General features: G+C 42.0%; 1 protein-coding gene and 1 long non-coding RNA gene across 3 annotated transcripts in view; one reads left to right on the top strand and one right to left on the bottom strand.

The window, feature by feature from the left end:
• Positions 1-23,268, top strand: part of PRKN (parkin RBR E3 ubiquitin protein ligase) — a 1,222,813-nt gene that overhangs the window by 949,894 nt on the left and 249,651 nt on the right. The gene's annotated exons all lie outside the window — the stretch shown is intronic.
• Positions 226-5,817, bottom strand: LOC115648708. The gene is made up of 3 exons (XR_003999650.1): positions 5,768-5,817; positions 5,181-5,356; positions 226-264 (listed from the first exon to the last, which is right to left on the bottom strand). It is a non-coding gene; the product is annotated as an uncharacterized LOC115648708 (long non-coding RNA).

Below are 23,268 nucleotides of genomic sequence, written 5' to 3'. Positions count from 1 at the left end.
ATCAGAAACTGTTGCGTTTCTTGAGATATACTTCAACATAGTCAGTTGAGGCCGCAGCAGCATCTACAGCTATGAGTGGTTTGAAGGAGGAAGGATGGTCATGGGTTCAAGGCTGTCTGGTTTGACCATTGTACATAGCAGAGGGGCATTGCCGGCACATGATGGCATATATCACATGGGTAGATGTGCAGGTAAACAAGCCTCTGATAGTGTGGCTGATGTGATTAGATCCTATGGTGGTACATTGGCCAAACCAAATAGTCTCTATTCAAAAGAATAAATGGACACAAATCAGACGTCAAGAATTATAACATTCAAAAACCAGTCAGAGAACACTTCAACCTCCCTGGTCACTCAATTACCAACCTAAAAGTGGCAATACTCCAACAAAAAAACTTCAAAAACAGACTCCAACGAGAAACTGCAGAATTGGAATTAATTTGCAAACTAGACACCATTAAATTAGGCTTGAATAAAGACTGGGAGTGGATGAGTCATTACCCAAAGTAGAATTATTCCCCCTACTGTTACTCTCACCTTCTTGTCAATTGTTGAAAATGAGCCATCCTGATTATCACTACAAAAGTTTTTTTTCTCCTGCTAACAATAGCCCACCTTAACGGATTACTCTCGTTATAGTTGGTATGGCAACACCCATTTTTTCATGTTCTCTGTGTGTGTGTATATATATATATATATATCTTCCTACTGTATTTTCCACTGCATGCTTCCTGCAAAGTGGGCATTAGCCCATGAAAGCTTATGCTTAAATAAATTTTTTAGTCTCTAAGGTGCCACAAGTACTCCTCGAAGCTCTTCTTGTGGCTCTGCAAATACTGGAGGATCATGTGTCCTGTGTTTGCAATACTCATAAAAACAGTGCATAGCTGAGCAGGTTCCATGCTTCTGTCACAGATGGTGAAAAGCAACAAGTCCTGCATCCATTCATGGGATTTTCAAAATAGGTGCAAAAATTATGGGATAAAGATAGAATTATGAGATGGCAGAAGTTGCATGATGGGAATTTGATCTCTTGCTCCCAGTCAACTCTGTGTGAGTCATTTGTGCCCCACCATGCACTGCCAGAACATCCCAAAAGACAGTGGCTAGTTGCACACTGGAATACCTATCCATGCTGCACCACACTGTGCATTGACACAAGCACTCCTAGTGTGTACGGGTAGCACTGAGGCAAAGGTGGCAGGTATGTACATGCACAAGTGATATGCTAACTTCAGCAGCTTTACGCCAATGTAACTTGCAGCAGCAAAAGTTTGTAATGTAAACATGCCCTGATTAAGTTTCCAGTCCTTCCATTACATTTCATGGAGGGAACCTTCTGTAAACAGGTGGTCTAGATCAGTGCTTCTCAAAGGCAGGCCGCCGCTTGTTCAGGGAAAGCCCCTGGCCGTCCGGGCCTATTTGTTTACCGGCTGCGTCCACAGGTTTGGCCGATCGCGGCTCCCACTGGCCGTGGTTCGCCGCTCCAGGCCAATGGGGGCTGCGGGAAGCGGTGCAGGCCAAGAGACGTGCTGGCCACCCTACAAACCGAGCATGGACCATTTTTAATCTGCCTAGGACCAAGTGAGTACCTCTCCAGATCAGCCTTGATCTTTCCCTGCTGGTTCTGACTCGGCTAAAAGTTATTCTATTTGGTTTCAGCCACTAGTTCTGAGTTGGTTACTATACACTAAAAATGTCAGGTTGCTCTGTGAAGAACCTGGCTAATCAAAGGTGGCTCAGGCTTGGGTTTAGCTTACAGCTGGTGGTTTGGAAATAATTCTGATAGACTGGCTGTGATTGCGATTTGACTTAATCTAAGTGGGATTTGCCCGTGATGTACATTAGGCAGTTTTGGCTTAATTAATTAGTTGATATCAGTTCTAGTTTGAGGTGTCTATCTTACTTTAGGTAATCTGACAGATGTTGATTTTCAAATCAAGTTACTTCTTAGGCTCTGTGATTTCAACTTTCTATTCTGACTGTTGCCTAGTGCATAAGCAGCATGCACAATGCATACTTGTGTCTGGAGAATGAATTCCACACACAACCCTTGTATTTATCTAAGAGCTGAACCTACAAGAATGAATAATTCTTGGAAAGATACATACAGTATAAAAATTCCAAATTCTAACTTCTTATCTGCTGAAATGTGATAGAAATCCTGTTCCTGCCAGCATGTGCATTGTATATCAAATAAATAGTAGCAGCAGGGCACTTCACATTGGCTAGCAAAAATTCTCAAAACTAGCCTTAATCTACAGCCTCCTATTTCTTTACAACACTTAAAGGGCATTACTTGTGAAATGGTTTTTTGTTTTGAAATCAGTGCTTTTAAAAGGTGCTATATCGAGAGACCTAGAGGCTTGAATCTCTCTGCTTGCACAAACATAAAGGGAAAGGATGGTCTTTTGAATAAGGTATTGGACTGGGTTTGGATTTAGCTCTCATTTCTGTCACTCACTTCCTATGTGATTTTGGCCAAGCCACTTAATCTCTCTGTGCCTCAGTTCCTCATTTGTAAAAATTTTTGGTGATAACTGTCTTCCTCCCATGCTTTGTCTGCCTTGTGAACGCATGAGTGATCAGTTACATGCCTGAGCAGTCCCCTTGACTTCCTAGAGGACTATTTATGTGTGTAATTGCTTACTGGTATGCATAAATGGTTCACAACCTGGCCATTAGATTGAAGGCTCTCCAAGACTGGGATTGTCTCCTATATATTTGTACAGTGCGTACTACAACTAGGTTCCAGTCTTGTCTGGGGCTTCTAGGTACTATCATAATGCAAAAAATAGGTAACAATAATGAGAACAACTACAGCATAAATTTTACTGTGCTGTTGTGCTGCAGCCTTGAGCTGCATGGTTCAATTTGTGGAGACTGCCAACAAAGTAAAAATTAGTGCCTAACCTAATTTTTCAAAGGCAACCTAACCTCCTTCAGATGGTATCAATTTTCAGTAGCTACTGACCTGTAGTGAATTTGGTGCTGTGATCCAGAGAAGAGTCTGTAATGTTGCCAATCCTCTGAGTTATCCAGTCCCACATGAGCCATAGTTTTAAGGCTCTCTCTGTCTGGCTTACTCATAATATTTGTCCAGTGCCTAGCACAATAGAGTCTTGATCCCTACCTGGAGCTTCTAGGCCAGTGGTTCTTGCAACAATTTTTTTTGTGGTCTCAGAGTACAGCCACCAACTCTTGCTGGAGTCTGCATTGACACTTTTTCCTAAAATTATTTATTTTTCCTAAAGTTAATAAAGTAATATACATCCAAATCATTGTAATTTATTTATGTACAGTTTTGGTGTTGTGGTGTTTTTTTTGCAGACTCAATAATAAAAATCATGCTTTGAACGTTCTTGTCTTTTTTATTATTTTCTTTTGCTTTTTTGGTAAAAGTGGTTGTCTATATAACAATTCTGAAGTAAATTTAAAAATAATTTGATATAATAGAAGTCCAAATAATAATGAAAAACATGTCTGGGTGGCTTGGGTCTGAGGAGGGGAGTGGAGGCACAGCTGCGGCCGGCCCGGAGCTTCTCTGGATGAGGGGAGGATGTGGCGGCCTGGACTTTGGCCAGCTTGGGCCTCCTCCAGGCAGGTGGTGGGGCAGGTCTCAGGCAGGCATGGCACCAGGGTTTTTGGCGCCCTAGGCGGAGGTCCTTCCACACCCCCGGTCGTTGGCGGCAGTTCTGCGGTGGGGGGGTCCTTCCGTGCTCCCGGTCTTCAAGGCACTTTGGCAGCGGGTCCCAGAGCAAGTGAAGGATCCACCACAGAATTGCCACCGAAGACTCGGAGCGCGGAAGGACCCCCCGCCGCCGAATTGCCGCTGAGGATGGCAAAATGCCACCTCCCCAAATCCTGGCACCCTAGGCAACCGCTTAGGTTGCCTAAATGGAAGCGCCGGCCCTGGTCTCAGGGCTTTGGCCAGTCCAGGGCTCCTCTGGGCATGTGGGGGGACACTCAGGGCTTCTGGGGGTGGGCTTGTGGCTCCAGATGCAGGCTTTCTCAGGGCTCTAGCTGATTGGGGGGAAAGGGTTGGAGTCGATGTTTAGCCTCCTCAAAGGAGGGCTCCACCTGCTGCCCATGCCCCATTGCTCACCTCCTCACCCTATGCCCAAGTCCTGTGTCCCTCCTCACTCCCCCACTTGCCGCTCGCCTCGTCACTCCCCTGCCACAGACACCCCCCTGCCTGCTGCGAGAACTCCTGCTCACTGGTGGCTCACTGTTCACCTCATCACCCTTCCACTGGCTCGCCTCTCGCCTCCTTATTCCTCCTCCAAGGCCCCCCCCACCACTTGCCTCGCTGCTTGCCTCCTCCCCCATCCCATCTGCCTGCTGCTCGCCTCCTCACCCCACCCCATCCGCTCACCTCCTCACCTCCTTCACGCTGCGCAGGAAACTGCTGTGGCCACAGGGAAACCCTCTGGTGGCCGCATGCGGCCACAGTGGCCGAATTTGAGAAACTACTTCAGTATAATTAAACAATTAGCAACAGCAGCAGCTTCAGAAAATGCTTTCCCCAGTTCCAGTGTGGATGGTAATGGATTTTCTGAGCCTGCTTGGTGAGATTACATTAGAGTTCTGTATATTTTTATGGGGTAATCAAGGGAATGGAGATCTTCATGGAGCAAAAGTTTGGCAATAGCACTGTGTGACTGTAAAATGCAAAACACATTTTTAACCTGCCATTTAGAATAATCTCTTTTCTTTTGTTTTGTTGTCTTGAATCGGAGCTCTTAGTTGCTCATGAAATGGACAGCTGCTTTTTGTACCAGAGAGGTATTATCTAATCTTTCTTATTATGTAAAGGTAGCTCATAAGATACTTTCTTTCTCATTAGTTTTTTTTCTTTTTTTGTTGTAAAAGGAATAAAACAAAAAGTTCTGTTCTTGCATGTTCTTGCCCTTGACAGTTTAAGCAGAGAAATGTATTTCAGCCATTTGACATTTATTTATGGTAATGAAATTGATTCAGATTACGTAACCTCCCAAAGCTCTTGGCAGTAATGTGTTTTCTTCATTTACACCTAATAAATGTAAGTGGGGGGATGATATTGGCTAGATAAAGAGAATGTTAGGCATCTGTCTTCTAAATGTACAAGTTTGAAAAAAGAATAGAAATTATTAACCAGCAAAAGTATCTCCAAGTTGGTGTTTTGTAAAAATCATTCCTACCTTTGCTCAAGGAGGCCAAAGCTAGACTTTCATTTCAAATCCGGTAGTTGGTCATGCTCTCTTAGCCTCCTGGGAGGCCTCATACTGCTCCAGTTGCTGTTTACTTCAGATAAGACATTTAAGTGAGATGACATGGCATTTTCATGAAAGGGTGTTAATTCTCTGTACAATCTAATCTAAAAACACAATGAGAGAACATAAATAACATTCATGTTTAAAGAACTCAGAACAATGCATAGATGTCACTGTGCTTTGCACACCTATCCATCATTTACTGAATCTTTCTTGTATATTTTAAATTTTACCAGATCTGTTCTGATAAAATCAGTACAGGATAAAATGCCCTAATCTTCCAGGGAAAAAATTACAGCAAGAGAACAGAGTTTTGAACCCAAATTGCCTTGCTAAGATGCATTTCAAATTTTTAGAATGCGTTGTAGCTGTCAGATGCCATGGTGAGTTACAGCTATCATAAGAATTGCTGGCTGGCATTTAAATGCTTGTATAGCCCCCAGGATTGGAGTTGGATCATGTTTTGAACTCTTTTTCCCAACCTGATCCATTTACACTTCAACTCTTACCTCTACCTGCTAGATGTCCTGGGGCATGTAGGGCAAAATCCTGCAAGCCTTCTGTGTGCAGCTCCTGCCTCTAACATAATTTTACAAAATTATCTGTCATCACCGAAGTCACATGGTCTCCATTCATTTTGCAGCACTTTCCTGAGTAAGGTCTCTCTTTTCTGGGCTTGATTGCTCCTACTGGTTCTTACAGTGGCCATACAGAATCCTCAGCAAGGGAGGATTCAAGGGACACCTGTGATAAAGTTACAAAAAATTGCACAACAACACAACTGGAAAAATGAACACTCCTCTCTGTCCTCTATTTCTCGCCCCTCATTTATCAGCATAAAAGGAAACTGGCTTACTTATAATAGCAGTCAGTGGGGCATGGGACATAGAAATGTTCAAGTAAGCAGCATGTAGAGATGGGTTGAAAAAGTTAGGATAAAATAGGTTCATAGATTTTATATCCAGAAAGAGACCATTATGATAATGTAGTCTGACCTGTATAATACAAGTCACACAGAACTTCACTGAGCAATTTCTGCACCGAGCACAAGTGGTAACCTCTGCATCAAGAAGAAATAGCAAAATATGTATTAAATAGTAATGAGCAAAAGTTATACTGAGCCAAAATTCAGGTTTTTTTGATCTTTTAAAAAAATAATTGATTCTTTTCTCCCCAGTTTTCATTTTTGTACTTCGTACTTCCTGATTATGGTTGGGACCAGAGAAAGAGATGCACAAATAGCAGGGAGGGACTCCATTTCTCACTCTATTTCCAGTCACTGTAAATCTGGAGGTACTGGAGATCTCACAAAAAAGCTTGCTCTTCTGTGATTTTTCCAGCCCCATTTTGCAGATGCCAGAGGTTTGGTTAATTCAGATATTGAACACTTTTGGATGTTTATATAAAGTGAACCTCCTAACATTTTAATTCTCATCGCTAGAAGTGGGCAGATAGATAATTTTTATATCTTACCCTAAACTTTGTGGTTTGGGTACTTGTGTTGTTAAATAGTAATTGGAATACAACCATAATATACTGGTTGGTTGGTTAGTTGGTTGGTTTGTTTGTTTGTTTTTTAAACCAGGATGTATGTGGAAAGTAGATATTCACTATGTATGTCCAACATTGCCCTAACACAATAACAATTGTTTCCTTAATATTCATTGACATTCATGCTGCATTGATTGAATATAATGGCACAGCATTGTTATGTGATCAGGACTGTACTTAACCATTATAAGTGTCTGAGAGCAGTTGTCTTAGTAAATTATCCTTACACTATTATTCCACTTCCTAGCTGTCAGGAGAGAAGAGGGAGAACTTTTATTTTGGTGCTTGTTTTATAAGGGGCACACCTATTGGGTGGAATAAGAGATTTCTCCCTTTGGTCCGTGAACTCGCAGCCACTGTGTGGCCCTAAATATGCTTTTTCACCAACAACATCAGTTATCTGCAATTTATTCTGCTGCACGGTACAGATGTGTCTGTTGCTTTAATAAGAGTAGTATTCTCATCAGCTCTCTACAGTCTTTGCTAAAAGTCCATAATGCTTATTTGTTTGATTAATTTTAAAAGAGGCCAGCCAGATTATCCATTTAGTTAATGCAACTGATTTTAACAGATGTTTTAAATAGAATATGTTACTAAAGGGAATATCACAAGAATTACAATAGTCTTTTTAAAGCTGAATTTTAGTAACAGTAGTCTTAATTATATGAAAGTTTCATTATACAGGTATTGTCATACAGAGCTGGTGAACTGGGGGCTTATCTAAAGTAAAATTCTGAAGAGGACACTATAGTATAATAATAAAAATAATAATTAATAATAGTGGAAGAAGTACAGATCATTCACTGAAAGCTTCAATTTCCTGGGGGGCAAGAACCTATTTTTATAAGGAGGTCCCGTATGAAAAGCTTCCAAGAGCTTCCACAGAAGTAGTTGATGCCACCAAAAGGGAAAAAAGAGCAGTGGAATTGAGAGTAAGGTTTTCAGAGAAGTTACTTCAGTGGGACCAAAGTTAGGCCAATGCCTAACTTGCAAAAACCCCACCCTGAATGTTTGCTACAGCTCAAGACATTAAAATAGTTGCTCTTTGTTAAAGTAATTTGTTAAAATTTCTAATTAAAATATTTTAAAGAAGTTATTTTTTGTATAGTCTGTGCTGAAGTGTGTGATTGTAGAGGATGTGTTACCCAAACCATCATTTATGATGTGCTGGAAGAAGATGGAGTCCTTCAAACAGAAGGCAACTGCTGCTATGCCTGGTTAGAGGGACTGATGATGGCTCCTTTTAGAAAATATTCTGTGAGACCAGCTACTGAGGACAGGAGAAGCTTGACAAGAGCAGAGCTGTCTTGAAGTTAACTAGAGACTTGGCTGGACAGGAAGAAGAATTGCTTGTAAGTGATCTTAGTGTGGATTCAGGAATCCTTGTTCCATTTTATGGAGTGAATATGCCATCAGTATTAAATTAACCTTTACATAAAGCCATTACATTCAGAGCGGTTCCACACAGGACAAAGGGTCCATACCTTATATGTCTGTGCTGGATTGGGGCTGTAGATAGATGGTAGCACAACAGTTTTTACAGAAGTGTAAACAGTGAGATTGTGACATACCTCAAGGTGACATAGCAAGTCAGTGGATAGCCAGGAATACAAACTACAACTCTATCCACCAATTACTTGAACTCTTAAAACTACACCAAACTCTGTCTTTGCAAAATATTCATTTAGAAATTTATGACTTGAAGAAGCAGCAGCTAATTTCTTCCTTATGATTTTTGTCTCATTCTCATTCCCTTTGCCCCTGTACATTTTTGAAAAATAAGCATAGGCTGGAGTATATAATTTTTAATTTCTGTTTTCTGAAAAGATAAAATACAATTTTAATAAATAAATAAAATTGAAGAGGTCTTTCTGCCATTGATTTTATTCCTTTATTTCACAACAAGCCTGTTCACTTAATGGTATGCTGGTCTTAAAGTATAGTGGTAAAAAATGAAAAACATTGATTCAATTCATAGACTTTTCTGATCATATTGCACATGCTTCCTCTAGTTTCATTTCCCCATGTTTTTATAATGGTAGGGGCATTTTCATGAAAATGAGATTTTGAATTTAAGTGCCCATCTGCTCATTCCAAATGAATAAAAATGATACAAACTTGTGGAAATATCTATGATGTCACAAACAGACAATTGTAGTTTCAAGTAGTTAATAAGAAGCAGGAACAGGTGAGTCTTTTAAACAGGGTCTTTTTTTTCATGTAGACGTCCCTCATAATATTAATAGTAATAGAGGAAGAAAAATTAACAGCATATATTCTATATCTGCAGATTTTTCTCTAAATTTTTTTTCAAAAATATTTAAGTTGTCAGTGGTTCTTTGAAGGGTCCAACCTTTCCATGACCATCAATACTTGGTGTAGACCTAGCTTTATCTGAGTAACTTGACATAAGACCTCATTTCTCAATGGGCATGACTGGGAAGAAGAATGGAAAATTAAGTTATAAATAACAAGCTTTAATCTGGAATCAATCTAGCTAAGGTAAGCAGGAACACCGTGGTACTAGGGGCAATGGACAAGATAATTTAAAATGTAGAGTTCAGGTTGTACATGAACAGTACATGGACAGAGCATGCTGTATAGGGATTGGTTCCTGAAAAGTAACCAAGCCAATCATGAAGTGTGTGATGCAGTTTAAATCAGGTATGCATGTGTTGGTAAAGATGTATATAAGTGTAAGTAGCATCTGAATGTGCTCTCCCCTGACATCTAGTGATGAGATGGCAAAGAGGACTTCTGGAGCTGACCTTACTTGCATGGACACACTCACTTTGCCTAAGCGAGCAGCATGATGGAGCTGCTTTGCCCAAGTGATCCCTTTTGGTGGGTTTTGGATTGTGTCACTTTGTTATTGGGTGCAGGGGTAATAAAGGATTGTTATCCTTGTGTGAATCAAGGGCAGCAGAACTGTGCTTGACATACTGTGATTGAGTGGTTCACCTTCAAATGAGCTGTGGTTGCTAACGGGGTAAAGGTGCCAAAGCGTAGTAGAGATGAGAGAGATTGGGGACAAGTGTTTGTGCCTGGGACTCTGTCTAAGAGTCCTAAACACCATTTGACCCTCCCCTTCTCCACTATGTAATGACAGAGCTGTTTAAGACTCAATTGAGAGTCTTTCGTTGCAGATCAGAAGAGCTGCTATGGGACAGTATCTCTATGCAGGAACAGCCCAGCCTGCATTAGCAGTGAGGCTTCCCCACTAACAGCTGAAATCACTAAGAGCTGAAATCACTGAGAGCTGTATTAAGTGGTGGGACCTCAAGACATTCTGGGCAAAGCTGCGAATGAAGCAACTGGCGGAGCGAGCAAGGTGGCTTTGTCCCCCAGTTTCCCAGGGTGGGAGGAGAACTCATGCAAAAGCACCTGTGAACTCTGGGTCTCCACTGATTAAGGACAGCAACTTTGAGAGTGGTGCTATAGCGAGAGAAGGGAGGGGCCTGTTAAATAAACTTTTTTTTGTTTGACTTTCTGAACACCAGATGAGAACTTAAGGCAAGGGGCACTGCCCAACATATTCTGGGGTGGGTATTTTGCTCACCAGCTTATGATTCTGAATCATGCTTGTGGCATTTTCCCAAGTAAATGCGGTTACTTTCCCCCTTCTTTTATTAAAAGTTTCTTTTCCACACATAGATTCAGTGCTTGTGAGAGGGGAAGTATTGCCACTTAGAGGTACCTGGGAGTGGTGTGTAATTTTCCCAGGTTACTAGGTCAGGGCTTGAGCTGATTTTGTGTTGTATTGCCAAAAAGGAACCGCTAGATATTAAGCCCAGACCTTGTTGCTGCCAACTCCACCTGACAGAAGGGTTACACAAGGAAAAGTTTCACTGTGCAACTTTGTATTTATGATATACCCTGCATCCACCCCATGTTTGAGCCTGGTGAGCTTGGGCATAGTTTTGCTCGGCTATATGTCAAATAAAGGTACCTGAGTGACAAATTCCGTATTTGACCTGAGTTTTTGAGAACGGAGTGGAGGAGGATCTCAGGGGATCCCAACACTTGTGGTAAACGGTGAAAAATCAGGTCACTTATTCAGGTGCACTATTGAGGATTTGTGTGCTTAATTTTAGGCATCCAACTTTTTTTTTTTTTTAAATTTTAGTCCCTTAAGAGAAGGAGTGCCTCATTCCTTGGAACAATAACCCGTTGGGTCAATTTAAGGTTTATTACTAGGATCTCAAGGAGGGGTTGCAGACTAATGGGAGAGGAAATTGGAAAATCCTTGAAGAGGATTGTAGAGGACATTCTGTCCTGCCCCCTTTGCCCCTAAAATAAAAATGATTTCAAATAAGGTTTCTGGACTAGCCAAATTGGAAAACGGGGTGTTTTGCATGGCAGGACCTTACAGAACCTGTATATCACCTGATGCTCCGCAGAAAGCTAAAGTGCTATTTATACTTATTTAAAATTAAGTCTTTTCCAGGAAAGATTGTCTAGACAAAATTAAGCTTTACTCTTTCAACAGTTTTCATAACCTTGGGCCTCATCTATATTAATGAACAGTATGTGCAAAGATAGAGCTATTGTTAAACTGAATCTAATTTTTTTTTTAATCCCTCTTTCTATTGTCATCTCACAAGTCATAGGTTGTGGCAGTGGATGTATTATCTTAATTGGTAACGCATTTCTCATGCTTTTGAATTCAGACTTGATTTGCTTTATTTTAACATTCATCACATGTTCACGCTAACAGTCTGATGAGAATATTTTTGTTTCTCAAGGAAAAGAGACTTTCATAAAGGAATAGTTGCTGCTTAGAGGATTATTGGATTAGTTGTTGCTCACAGTAATTACCAGGATCCTAGATAAGACCAGAACAAGCACCAGAGAGAATGTTTTGGTATGTTGTAAATATTAAGTACCCAAATACTTTATTAGCAAGTTAAGGTTGCCCAGTGGTGCCATGTGCTTTTCCACTGGGGATGAGTTCAGCTAAGCTCAAACCTCTGAAATCCAGGAAATTAAGAGTTAAGGTACAATCTCCCCCACAATGTAACCTTAATTCTACCCCCTGGAGAAGGCAGTAGCCACTTGGAATAGTTCAGTAAGGATATCATAAGTGGACATTAAAGAATGACTAAAAGAATATGCCATTGTTTGTGTTGTGCTGTGTTAATGAAGATTTTGGTCAGATTGTTCTTCTAACCACTGCAAAATCTTACATCAGGGTCTCATCGTGGTGCAGTGGTGACCCTGGCCATCTGACAACTATGGTAGCGGGACATATGCCCTGGTAGGTCTAACCATGCTACAAAGGTTTCAGACTATCCAATCCAAGGAGAGGGATTGCTCTATCAGAAGAAAGAGAGCGTTTTTCCTCCTCCTTAGAGGTTGAAGGCTAGCTAAGCTTGAAGAGGTACATATGCCTGCCCGTCCAGGCAGTTGGGATGATTTAAAGTTAACGGCTAAAACGACACAAGTAAATGGGTCATAGTTCCCTGCCTGTCATCAAACCGTTATTCGGTGGTGGAGTGGAAATTGAGTGACAAGAGGTTGCTAAAAATGTCAAGTGGTAGGCCAACATGGAGAAAAGACAACCTTCGCTCTGCGTATTTACAGTTGTAGGTCGCTAGTGAGAGAGGAAGTGTTAAGTCATCTGATGGAGGAGAAGAAAAAGCTAAGATGTGATATCCTCAGTATCTGCGAAACCCGACGAAAGAAGGAGTTGGAAGTCAACTGGAAGGATGGAAGCACTGTGAGGCTTGGAAAGGGAGATGGTGCTAGAAACGTTGGAGGAGTCGGATTTATCATCAGTAAGGATTGGGTTTTGAAAGTCATGTCATATGCCAGCTAATATCATCACGTATTGGTGTGCTGCATCGTCAGATGGAGTCAAAAGCTATCCTCAAGGTCATCCAGGCCTACACTCCCACAAGTGCAAGTGAGGACGAAGAAGTGGAAGAATTCTACCAAGAGCTCGAAAGAGCCCTCTGTCATAAACAGATAGCTAAGGGTTAATGTTCTTTTACCTGTAAAGGGGTAACAACAGTAACCTGAAACACCTGACCAGAGGACCAATCAGGAAACAAGACTTTTTCAAATCTGGGTGGAGGGAAGTTTGGGTGTGAGTTCTTTGTTCTTTGTCTTGTGTCTGTACCCTCTCGGCTCTGAGAGTGATCTTTCTGTCTCCTGGCTTTCTAATCTTCTGTTTCCAAGTTGTAAGTACAAGAGTAGTAAGACAATAAGTTTATATTGGTTTTTTTGTATTTACATGTGTGTAGTTGCTGGAATGTTTAAATTGTATTCTTTTTGGATAAGGCTGGTTATTCATTTTTTTCTTTTAAGCAAATGACCCTGTATTTGTCACCTTAATACAGAGAGATCATTTTTATGTATTTTTTCTTTCTTTTTATAAAGCTTTCTTTTTAAGACTTGTTGGAGTTTTTCTTTAGTGGGGACTCCAGGGAATTGAGTCTGCAGCTCACCAGGGAATTGGTGGGAGGAAGAAGTCAGGGGGAAAATCTCTTTGTGTTAGATTTACTAAGCCTGCCTTTGCATACCCTCTGGGTGAGGGGGGAAGACAGATTAGCTCTCTCGGTACTTGTGTTTCCAGGACTGGAAACAGGGAGGGTGGAGTCCCTCTGTTTAGATTCATGGAGCTTGCTTCTGTATATCTCTCCAGGAAACCAGGGAGGGAACACCTGGAGGGGAGGAGGGGGAAGGGAAATGGTTTATTCCCCTTTGTTGTGAGACTCAAGAAATCTGAGTCTTGGGGTCCCCCAGGGAAAGTTTTGGGGAGACCATAGTGAGCTAGGCACTGTATAAGTCCCTGGCTGGTGGCAGCGTTATCAGGTCCAAGCTGGTAACTAAGCTTGGAGGTTTTCATGCTAACACCCATATTTTGGACGCTAAGGTCCAGATCTGGGAAAAAATGTTATGACACCCTCACGCAAAAGTCCACTTACACTGTCACGATGGGAGATTTCAGCGCTAAGGTCGGGCAAAGGAAAGCTGGTGAAAAGTTCATAAGGAGATACAGCAGTGGCGAAAGAAATGAAAGAGGAGACAGTCTGGTAATGATGGCAGAAACGAAAGACCTGTACGTGGCAAACACCTGGTACAAAAAGAAGATTGCAAAAAGGTGGATGTGGATTGCACCAAATGCGAAGAGCAAGAGTGAAATAGACTATATTTTAGTCAATAAAAAGCGTATCGTTCAAGACCTCTCTGTGGTGCAGCCCTTCAACACCGGCAGTGACCATCGCCTGCTTAGAGTGAAGTTGATTTTCTACGAAGTAGTGGAAAAGAAAACTTTTCAGATAGTAAACAGGAAACAGCGCCCAAAGACATTTGATGAAGCAAAGCTGAAGAAAGCGATTTCTGGGTTTGACTGGAGCCAGACAGAAAATTGTGACGAGGACTATAGTATCTTTGCTGACAAGCTGAGACGTTGCATAAAAGCAGCTGAAATTGAAAAGATGAAGAAGGCAAAGGGAAGAATCTCGAACGAAATGAAAAGCTTGTTAGAGAAGCGGAGAAGTATGAAAAGGAACTTGGATAACAACCTTGAGTACTCCATTCTGTGCAAGCTTATACAGCAAAAACTGAAGGACAACTTTGAGAACTTCCAGAAAGAAAAGCTCCTTAAAACAGCTGAATCGTGCAAGTGGGAATTGGCGCAGTCAGGGTGGGTGCAAGGATGTTTTGGGCCCAGGCGAAACTTCCACCTTGCCCACCCGAGCCTTGTGGCAGCCCTCCGCCCTAAGGCCCCCCACTCCGCCCTCCGCCCTGAGGCGCCCCCCCCAGCAGCAGCTTCCTCCCTCCACCCTGAGGCGCCCCCCCATGGCAGATCCCCACCTCCCCTCCATCCTGAGGTGCCCCCCCGTGGCAGCTCCCCGCCTCAGCTCACCTCTGCTCCGCCTCCTCCCTAAGCATGCCGTCACCGCTCCACTTCTCCCACCTCCCAGTCTTGTGGCACCAATCAGCTGTTTGGCACCGCAAGCCTGAGAGCGAGAGGAGCAGAGCGGGGCAGCGTGCTCAGGGCAGGAGGCGGAGCAGAGGTGAGCTGGGGCGGGGAGCTGGGGCAGCAACTGCCTAGATCGCCTAATCGGTATACTGCGCCCAGGGCCAGTGCAAGATTGAGCGTAACAGCACTGAAGAACAAGGACGGAGAAACAATAATTCACAGAGCAGGGATGGAGGAGGTCTGCAAGGACTTCTATACAGAACTGTTCAAATCAAGAATCAATGTCCCTCTCCCAACGCTTCAAGAGTCAGAAGAATGTGTCCCCCCAATAATTGTCAGCGAAGTCCGAAGCGCAGTACACCAGATGAAGAAGGGAAAAACTCCAAGCAAAGATGGAATAATGTCAGAAATGATTTCTGCAGGAGGCAAAAAACTTTGGAAGGCCCTCGCTTTAAGATTAAGTCGATATCTTGAAGAAGGAAAAATACCATCAAGCTGGAAGGAGTCGAATACCATCTTGTTGTACAAGAAGAGGGATCGAGAAAATCTTAAGAACTATCGCCCTATATGCCTGCTCTCTCATGTCTATAAACTCTTTACAAAGGTGATAATGAACCAACTCTCACAGGATCTGGATGAACAACAGCCGAGAGAGCAGGCAGGGTTTCAGAGACATTTCAGCATGATCGACCATATATTTACCCTTAGCCAGCTCCTAGAAAGAGTGAGAGAATACAAACTCCTGCTGTGCATTGCTTTCGTTGACTATGAAAAGGCCTTCGATAGTGTCAAGTTCAACGCAATATTAAAGGTGCTCGCAGAGCAGGGCATTAACACGCACTACATCAGTTTGTTGAAGGAAGTGAATACTGTATGTACAACAGACATTACTCTCCTCGAAACTCCCCTCCGCATCCCAATTGAGAGAGGCAGGCATAAACCAAGGAGATACGATTTCACCGAAACTATTTACTGCCTGCCTTGAAATGGTTATGAAATATATGCGATCAGACATCTTACGAAAAGCCCAAATAACATTAACAGGAGAAGAAATTGAAGAAGTGGAACAGTATATATATTCGTGCCAAGAAGTTATGCGCCAAGACATGAACAGAGAATTCTCGCGAAAGATTCAGGCAGGATGGTGTGCGTTTAATTCCATCAAGGACATCCTCAAAGGAAAAATTGACAAGACCACACATACAAATATCTTCAATTCAGCAGTGCTGCCAGCCATGCTGTATGGCAGTGAAACTTGGGCACTGACGAAGAGAGAAGAACAGCGGCTGTCGGTAGCTGGAAGGGCAATGGAACAAGCTATGTTGGGAATTTCTCTTCTGGATCGTATCCCAAATGAAATAACTAGAGAATGCAGCAGTGTGAAAGATATTATTGTGGAAAGCAGATATAAAAAGATACAATGGGCCGGTCACATAGCACGATTCACGGACAATATGTGGACCACAATCATTACTGAGTGGTACCTGTGAGAACAGAAAAGACCACCCGGTTAGCCTCCAAGAAGATGGGAAGATGACATTGTAAAACGTTTTGGACAAACATGGAGAAGAAAGGCAAGAATGCAAGAAGAATGGTGGACATGTTGTGGTCAGCGCAGTCTTAATGACAGCTGAAGACCGATCAATCCAGGTGAGGTATTCTACTAAAGTGTCTTGAGGAGAAAAACATATACAGAGAGAGAGAGAAACCTAGTTGGTTTCTATCTGTTCCATCTCTCTTTGATTCTCACAGGTTAGAAATGAAATGGGGGTCATACTGAATATGGAAGCTATGTTTTATTTCTGAAAGTTAACTGTGCTTTAAAGCTGGATTCACAAATGCACATTCCATTAAAAAAAAACACATTCCGTGCATTTCAGATAGCCATTTGGACCCTTGTGGCTGAAAATCAGACCATGAACAAATATATCTTGTGTAGATAGGAGATGCCTTGAATACTTAGATCTATGCACTCTAGTACATGGAGCCATACAGTAATGGATTTAGATGAAGCTTCAATTTGCTATTTCAAGTGCTATTGCTTCAGTGAAAACTGCCTTCTCTGTGAAAATGTAGCCTTTTTAAAATGAGTATAGAGATATATTAACTAAACAGTCAGTGGCCTTCTGTTCATTTCTTTGCTTCATCCTGCATATAGTAATGAGGAGGATGAACATCATGTTAGAATGGGTTAGTCTGTTAAATGAATAAATGGTGTTTGGAGCTGATACTTTTCAGTGATTGTAACATATAAAGAAGTCGTGCTTCAGTCTTCAGTCACACCTAACCAGATACTGATACAGTCATGCCTAACCTCTCCTCTCAGAAGAGTCTATGTTGCAAAAGAGATCTAATTGTGCTTTCTGTGAAAAAGTATTTCCTTTTATCAGTTTTTAATTTTTTCACCTCTCAATTTAAATGAATGTATATCTTGTTCTCGTTTTTAATAGGGTGAAAAGATGCTCTTAAACTGTCTTCATCATACCAGTCATAATTCTGTATACTTTTATCATGTCTTCTCTTATTAATCTTCTTAGATAAACAGACCCAATCTTTTCAGTCTCTTTTCATATCAGAGCTTTTCTGTTCTCTTAATCACCCGTTTCCCTCGGCAGAGGTCACTCTTCTAAATGAGATGCTTTAATAGACATGAATCAAACAAATTAATAAATTTGAATTATATCAATTGTATATCAGCAAAGCTATCTTCAAAACAGCTTATACCTGAGCCAAGTTGAAGGTGATGTCCTCAAAAACTCAAAGTAACTTTATACTTCCAAATGGAATCTTCTTGGCCAGGTCTGGATTTCTATCTTTAATAATTGAAGTGCTTAGGAATGTAATACAGATGCACAGCCGTTTCTGACTCTCAATGACCATAGTAGGGAGTAAATCAAACCCCTTTGTCATTGTTAATGGTAACTCATATCAGCGCCATGGTCAAGCTATACCCATTTCTAATTTCTGGACCACAGGTTCCAGCTCCCTAGAGCAATAAAATGTAACTGCTTTTTATTTCCCTTAGGAGAGCAAATCCTTCACTGTGCCCCTCCCACAGCCAAGTAGCCATAGTATTAAGTAGTGCACAAATTTGTGTGTGATGACTGGTTTTGCTAATAGGCTTAGTTCCATTGGCTACACACATCATGTCATTAGACAATAAGAGTGCTTTCTGTAAGCTGAAGTGTCTTGAATCAATTCCAGGTAATGTGTGTTATGCAAAGCAATATATCATATCACTAATGATATGAATCCAATGTCCCTGAGTCCTTTTCCCGGACAACTACCCTGGACTACTTTTACAGAAAGTAAGATCTAATGAAATGAGTCTCAGTATTTTGCTTATCTAATTCAGGAAAGTAATCAGGTACATATCATGCTTTCATAAATGCAATGTTCTCATTCTCTTTTAAACTGCCAAAGGTACTGAACCAAAGATACTCTCCCCCTCTTTCCCCCCTGCTCCCCTGCACACACACACAATTCCTCTTCTTTCACCATGGAGCCCTGCAGATTCTCTCATTACTTCTCTTTAGCCCCCTGTATTCTCTTCTTTTATGTCCTATTAAATAGCTGCTGTCATTGAAAAATACCTCTCTTCAGCAAAGTTTAAGGCTGTTACTTGGCTCAGTTTACAACTCTGTCAGTTGCAGATAAGCAAACTGCAAGGATGCCTCAGAAAATCAGGTGAGTTGCCAACCTATAAATTAGATTTTTTTTTTTTTTAAATCTGGGGATTAACAAAATGTCCCTCTCCCAGAAGGATATAGTGCTCTTGAAAGATGGGTGTTAGTATTATCCCTTTACACTTTGATCTGCAAGGGTCATATTGCCTTAGCTTTTCTGTTAATGAGTTTCACAGGTGGAAAATGTAGCTTTCACGTATTAAAACTGCCATTTGTTACTGGAAGAAGATGCCAGGAACTCAGCTATATCAGCAATTTCATCTCCTTTGATGTCCTGCACAGAGAGCTGCAGTCTTCTGGGACAATGCAGTGCATGAAACTCATGATGAAGCATTTTCAGTTCCGAGCAAACTCCATATAGCCAGGGAGGTGGAGGTGACAGAGACAAGATGACTCCATATGACCACAAGAAACTTTAAATATTAAAGGTTTCACAGTTGCTTTACAGAGGCTGTTTTACCTGAATGGTAGAAGTAGTCCTCTACAGTCCCATCACTGTACAACCAGTGGACCAACACAGCGCTTTTAGTTTTTAATATATTTTCTCTCTAATGCTTTTACCTTAAGAATAAATGTGCTTGCGTAGAAAGAGCTGTGAGGTAGTTTAACTGTGGCTATTGCACTGTTTATTATCTCTTTTTGTTTGTTTGTTTGTTTAAATATGACTATTTTTAAATCTGTTATTGAATGTCCAGGGAGATTGAAGTGTCCTCCTACTGGCTTTGTATGTTACCATTCCTGATTTCTGATTTGTGTCCATTTATTCTTTTACATAGAGACTGTCCAGTTTGGCCAATGTACATTGCAGAGGGGCATTGCTGGCACATGATGGCATGTAACCCTTCTGCCCCTCTGAGTTGGCAGCAACAAGGGCCGGGTTCAGTATCCAGGGGTTCCGTTTCAATAACACGATGCCAAACCAGCTCGAGCCCCCACCCAGTGACCTGGGAAAATCTTACACACCCCCTTAGGTGCCTCAAAGAGGTAATGTTTCCCCTCTTGCAAGCACAGAGTCTCGGTGTAGCAGAAAAGGTTTAATTACATGAGATAAACAACAAGCACTAAATTGGGAAAACACCTCAACTAGAGTTCCTAGACCAAACCGTGAGCAAAGACCCACCCCAGGAATCTGGGCTGTGTCCTTTTCCCTGGGCTCTTGAGTCCAGCAACCCCCAAATCACCCATAGTCCCTAAAGTCCCACAATCCAAAAGTCTCTGTCCTGGGTCAGTGCAGCCCCAAAGTTCAAGAGTTTATCTGCAGCGGTCCCTCCCCCCAGCCTGGGTAGAAAGGGGCACCTTATGTAGTCTGGGGCCAACTGCCCTGCCTCTCCGTGGGTTCTGCTTCCGCCTTCTCCACGAACTGCTCTGCTTTACCAACCGCTCCACTGTGCTCCTCCAGCCGTCCTCACAAACTGCTCTGCTCCACCAGCTGCTGTGCTCCACCAGCTGTCCCGTGACTCGGCTCCGCTCACTCTGTGGGCCGCTCCACCCGTCCCACAGCTACTCCGCTCTGCCAGCCGCTCTGCTCCACCAGCTGTCCCGTGATCCGCTCCAGCCATCCCCACAAGCTGCTCCACTCCGCCAGCTGCTCTGTTCTGCAGTATAGCTTCAGGCTCCCCCACTAGTTAGCACAGTACTCAGTGCTCTCAGCTCAGTAGTTTCAGCTCTTTAGTGATTTCAACTCTTAGTGATCTCAACTCATAGTAGGGGAGCCCCAGTGCTAGTGCACCATTAGCCCAAAGTGAGTTCAGCTCAGTAATCTGTATCTTAAGGGAATAAAAAATCAACTCTGACATTCCACAGTGGAGAGAGGAGAGGGTAGATCTGGTGCTCCTGGCTCCACAAGGAGACTGCACCACCAGGCACGGATACCTATCCCCAGCCTCTCTCAATTCCTGGGTTTTGGAACCCATGTCCCTTGTTTAGCAAGTACCACCCAACTGAGGTTGTCATTTCTGTCACAAAGCAGTCCCACAGCTCGGCAGCCTGGGATGGGGTAGGCGTGCCTATGCAAATACACTCTCTGAAATTCTTTCCACCAGATGTCAGGGTAGAGCTTATCCTGACTCTGCTTACATCCACATTCATAGATGTGCAGGTGAATGAACCCCCGATGGTGTGGCTGGTGTGGTTGGGTGCTCTGATGGTGTTGCTAGAGTAGATATGGGGACAGAGTAGGCAACGGGGTTTGTTACAGGGATTGGTTCCTGGGTTAGTGTTTCTGTGGTGTGGTGTGTAGTTGCTGGTGAGTATTTGCTTCAGGTTGAGGGGCTGTACATGATGGCTGGCGGTGTTCTGTTATTTTCTTCATTGGGCCTGTCCTGTACTAGGTGAGTTCTTGATACCCGTCTCACTCTGTCAATGTTTCCTCACTTCCCCAGGTGGGTATTATAGCTTTAAGAATGCTTGATAAAGATCTTGTAGGTGTTTGTCTCGGTCTGAGGGAGTGGAGCAAAGTCTGTTGTATCTTAGGGCTTGGCTGTAGACAATGGATCGTGTGTGTCCTGGATGGAAGCTGGGGGCATGTAGATAAGTATAGCGATCCGTAGGTTTCCGGTATAGGGTAGTGTTTATGTGACCATCACTTATTTGCAATATAGTGTCCAGGAAGTGGATCTCTTGTGTGGACTGGTCCAGGCTGAGGTTGATGGTGGAGTGGAAATTGTTGAAATCCAGGTAGAATTCTTCAAGGGCCTCCTTCCCGTGGGTCCATATGATGAAGATGTCATCAATGTAGAGCAAGCAGAGAAGGGGTACTACGGGACGAGAGCTAAGGAAGCATTGTCCTAAGTCAGCCATAAAAATGTTGGCATTCTGTGGGGCCACGTGGGTACTCATAGCAGTGCTGCTGATTTGAAGGTATAAGTTGTCCCCAAATCTGAAATGGTTGTGGGTTAGGACAAAGTTACAAAGTTCAGCCACCAGATGTGCCATGGCCTCGTCAGGGATACTGTTCTTGACAGCTTGTAGTCCATCCTTGCATGGAATGTTGGTGTAGAGGGCATCTACATCCATGGTGGCCAGGATGGTGTTTTCAGAAAGATCACCAATGCATTGTGGTTTCCTCAGGAAGTCAGTGGTGTCTCAAAAATAGCTAGGAGGGCTGGTAGTGTAGGCTATGAGGAGAGAGTCCAAATAGCCAGATATTCTTTCTGTAAGAGTGCCAATGCCTGAGAGATGTTACTTCTTGATACTTCCTAAAATGCCATATATTCTCTGTAATTTTATTCTTTCAAAGTTCTGTCGTTTTAGTCTCTGGACTGGTCTATGCATTTTATTATTTTTATTTCTCTCTTACGCTTAAATTTAATTCTTTGAGTAGTGAGTTCTAAAACACATAACTTTTCCTGAGTAGAATAATTATCCCTATGGTAACTTTTAACAAATATATATATGTAGGTTTTTTGTTTCTACTCATAGCGTACTTGCACATTACTTCAATATTGGTGCACATAACAAAATTCATACCATACATGGATGGAAAAAAAATAGAGGGAACATTGCTGTGTACCCTGGAAATACCCTGGTCAGGAGGGAGAAAGATATGGGTCTCCGCCCTAGAGAGGTGACAGCTAAGGAGCCAGGAGCCTAGAGTGGGTTCCCTTGCTGGACCGTGAAGGGAAATACAAGTTCAGTTGTCGTGAATTGTGACATCAACTTTCCATCAGTTTTTCCCATCTGTAAAATGAGCATAAAGGTACCCCAATGCCTTCCAGAGGTGGTTTGAGGAATGATTAGTTAATGTCTGTACAGTACTTTGACATGTGTAATGCTAAGTATTGTTTCAATTCCTTGGGTCACTATGGCTGTATGTTTAGGCCGGTCGTTTCTTCAGTCTGAGCTTAATATTGTGCATTAGTTTATTTTACAGTGTTTAGCTGCATATCAATAGGAGTCTTAAAAACATTTTCAATAAATATATATATGGAATTAGAACAAACTGGGCATGTGTATTTCCTGTTTGTACATGTTGCATAATGTTAAATAGTGAAAAATGTTGACTAAAATATGGGAATAGTAATGTTGTTTTAGTTATGTGTGCTAGATCAATTTAAATGTTCTCTTTTTCATGGACATCTTAAGACTCATAAATTGCTTCCAGCCCTTTTTATTAGCATTGGCTATAGCTGTTGGATCTGTTAACCGATTTTATTTGTTTCTGCGGGTGTCCCAAAATCAAATGACTGTAACTAATGTACCACTGTAATTTTTGGTGACGGTCTGCTACTGCAAGCAAAAAGCAAATCCATCAAGTCAAAATATTAACATTTCTATATCCTATTAAATATCAAGTTAAAGAATATTGTGCTAATGTCTATAGGATTCAGCATTAAGCCTAAGTGATTTAATATACTAGTATTAGTGAGAAGTTGGACAATATTACCCTTAGATAGAAATTTCCCTCATTGTTAGAATAGATGTGCTATGCTGCTGAATTATGATAATGTATAATAGAAATGTGTCTTCTTTTAAACAATTATAACTTTTTTCTCTTGGCTGATGGGCTCAGCAGCCAGTGATTATAATGATCTGGATTTTACCCAGAAAGGTAATAGGGTAAATTATAATAGCTGGGTGAAGGCAAGATACCATTTCTTTGTTTGGTAACAAACTGTCGTCGTCTTCTTTGTTGAGGCTTTTTGTCTGCTCTACAAAAGCAGAACAGGCTCACGGAAGCATTAGGGAAATAATGGATGGATATACTACCATCAGTTTAGAATGTATATGCTAGCACTACAGTAATAGATGAGGAGAGAACGTGACTTTCCAGCATATACAGCAGTGGAATAATGTAGCATCACACACCAGAGAAATTGCTGCAGACGTTGCAACTGTTTGATTTGGATTT

This window comes from Gopherus evgoodei, chromosome 3 (assembly GCF_007399415.2).
Source record: "Gopherus evgoodei ecotype Sinaloan lineage chromosome 3, rGopEvg1_v1.p, whole genome shotgun sequence".
Lineage (NCBI taxonomy): Eukaryota > Metazoa > Chordata > Testudines > Testudinidae > Gopherus > Gopherus evgoodei.
The sequence above is the reverse complement of the archived record's forward strand: the minus strand, read 5'-3'. Positions and strand labels throughout refer to the sequence as shown.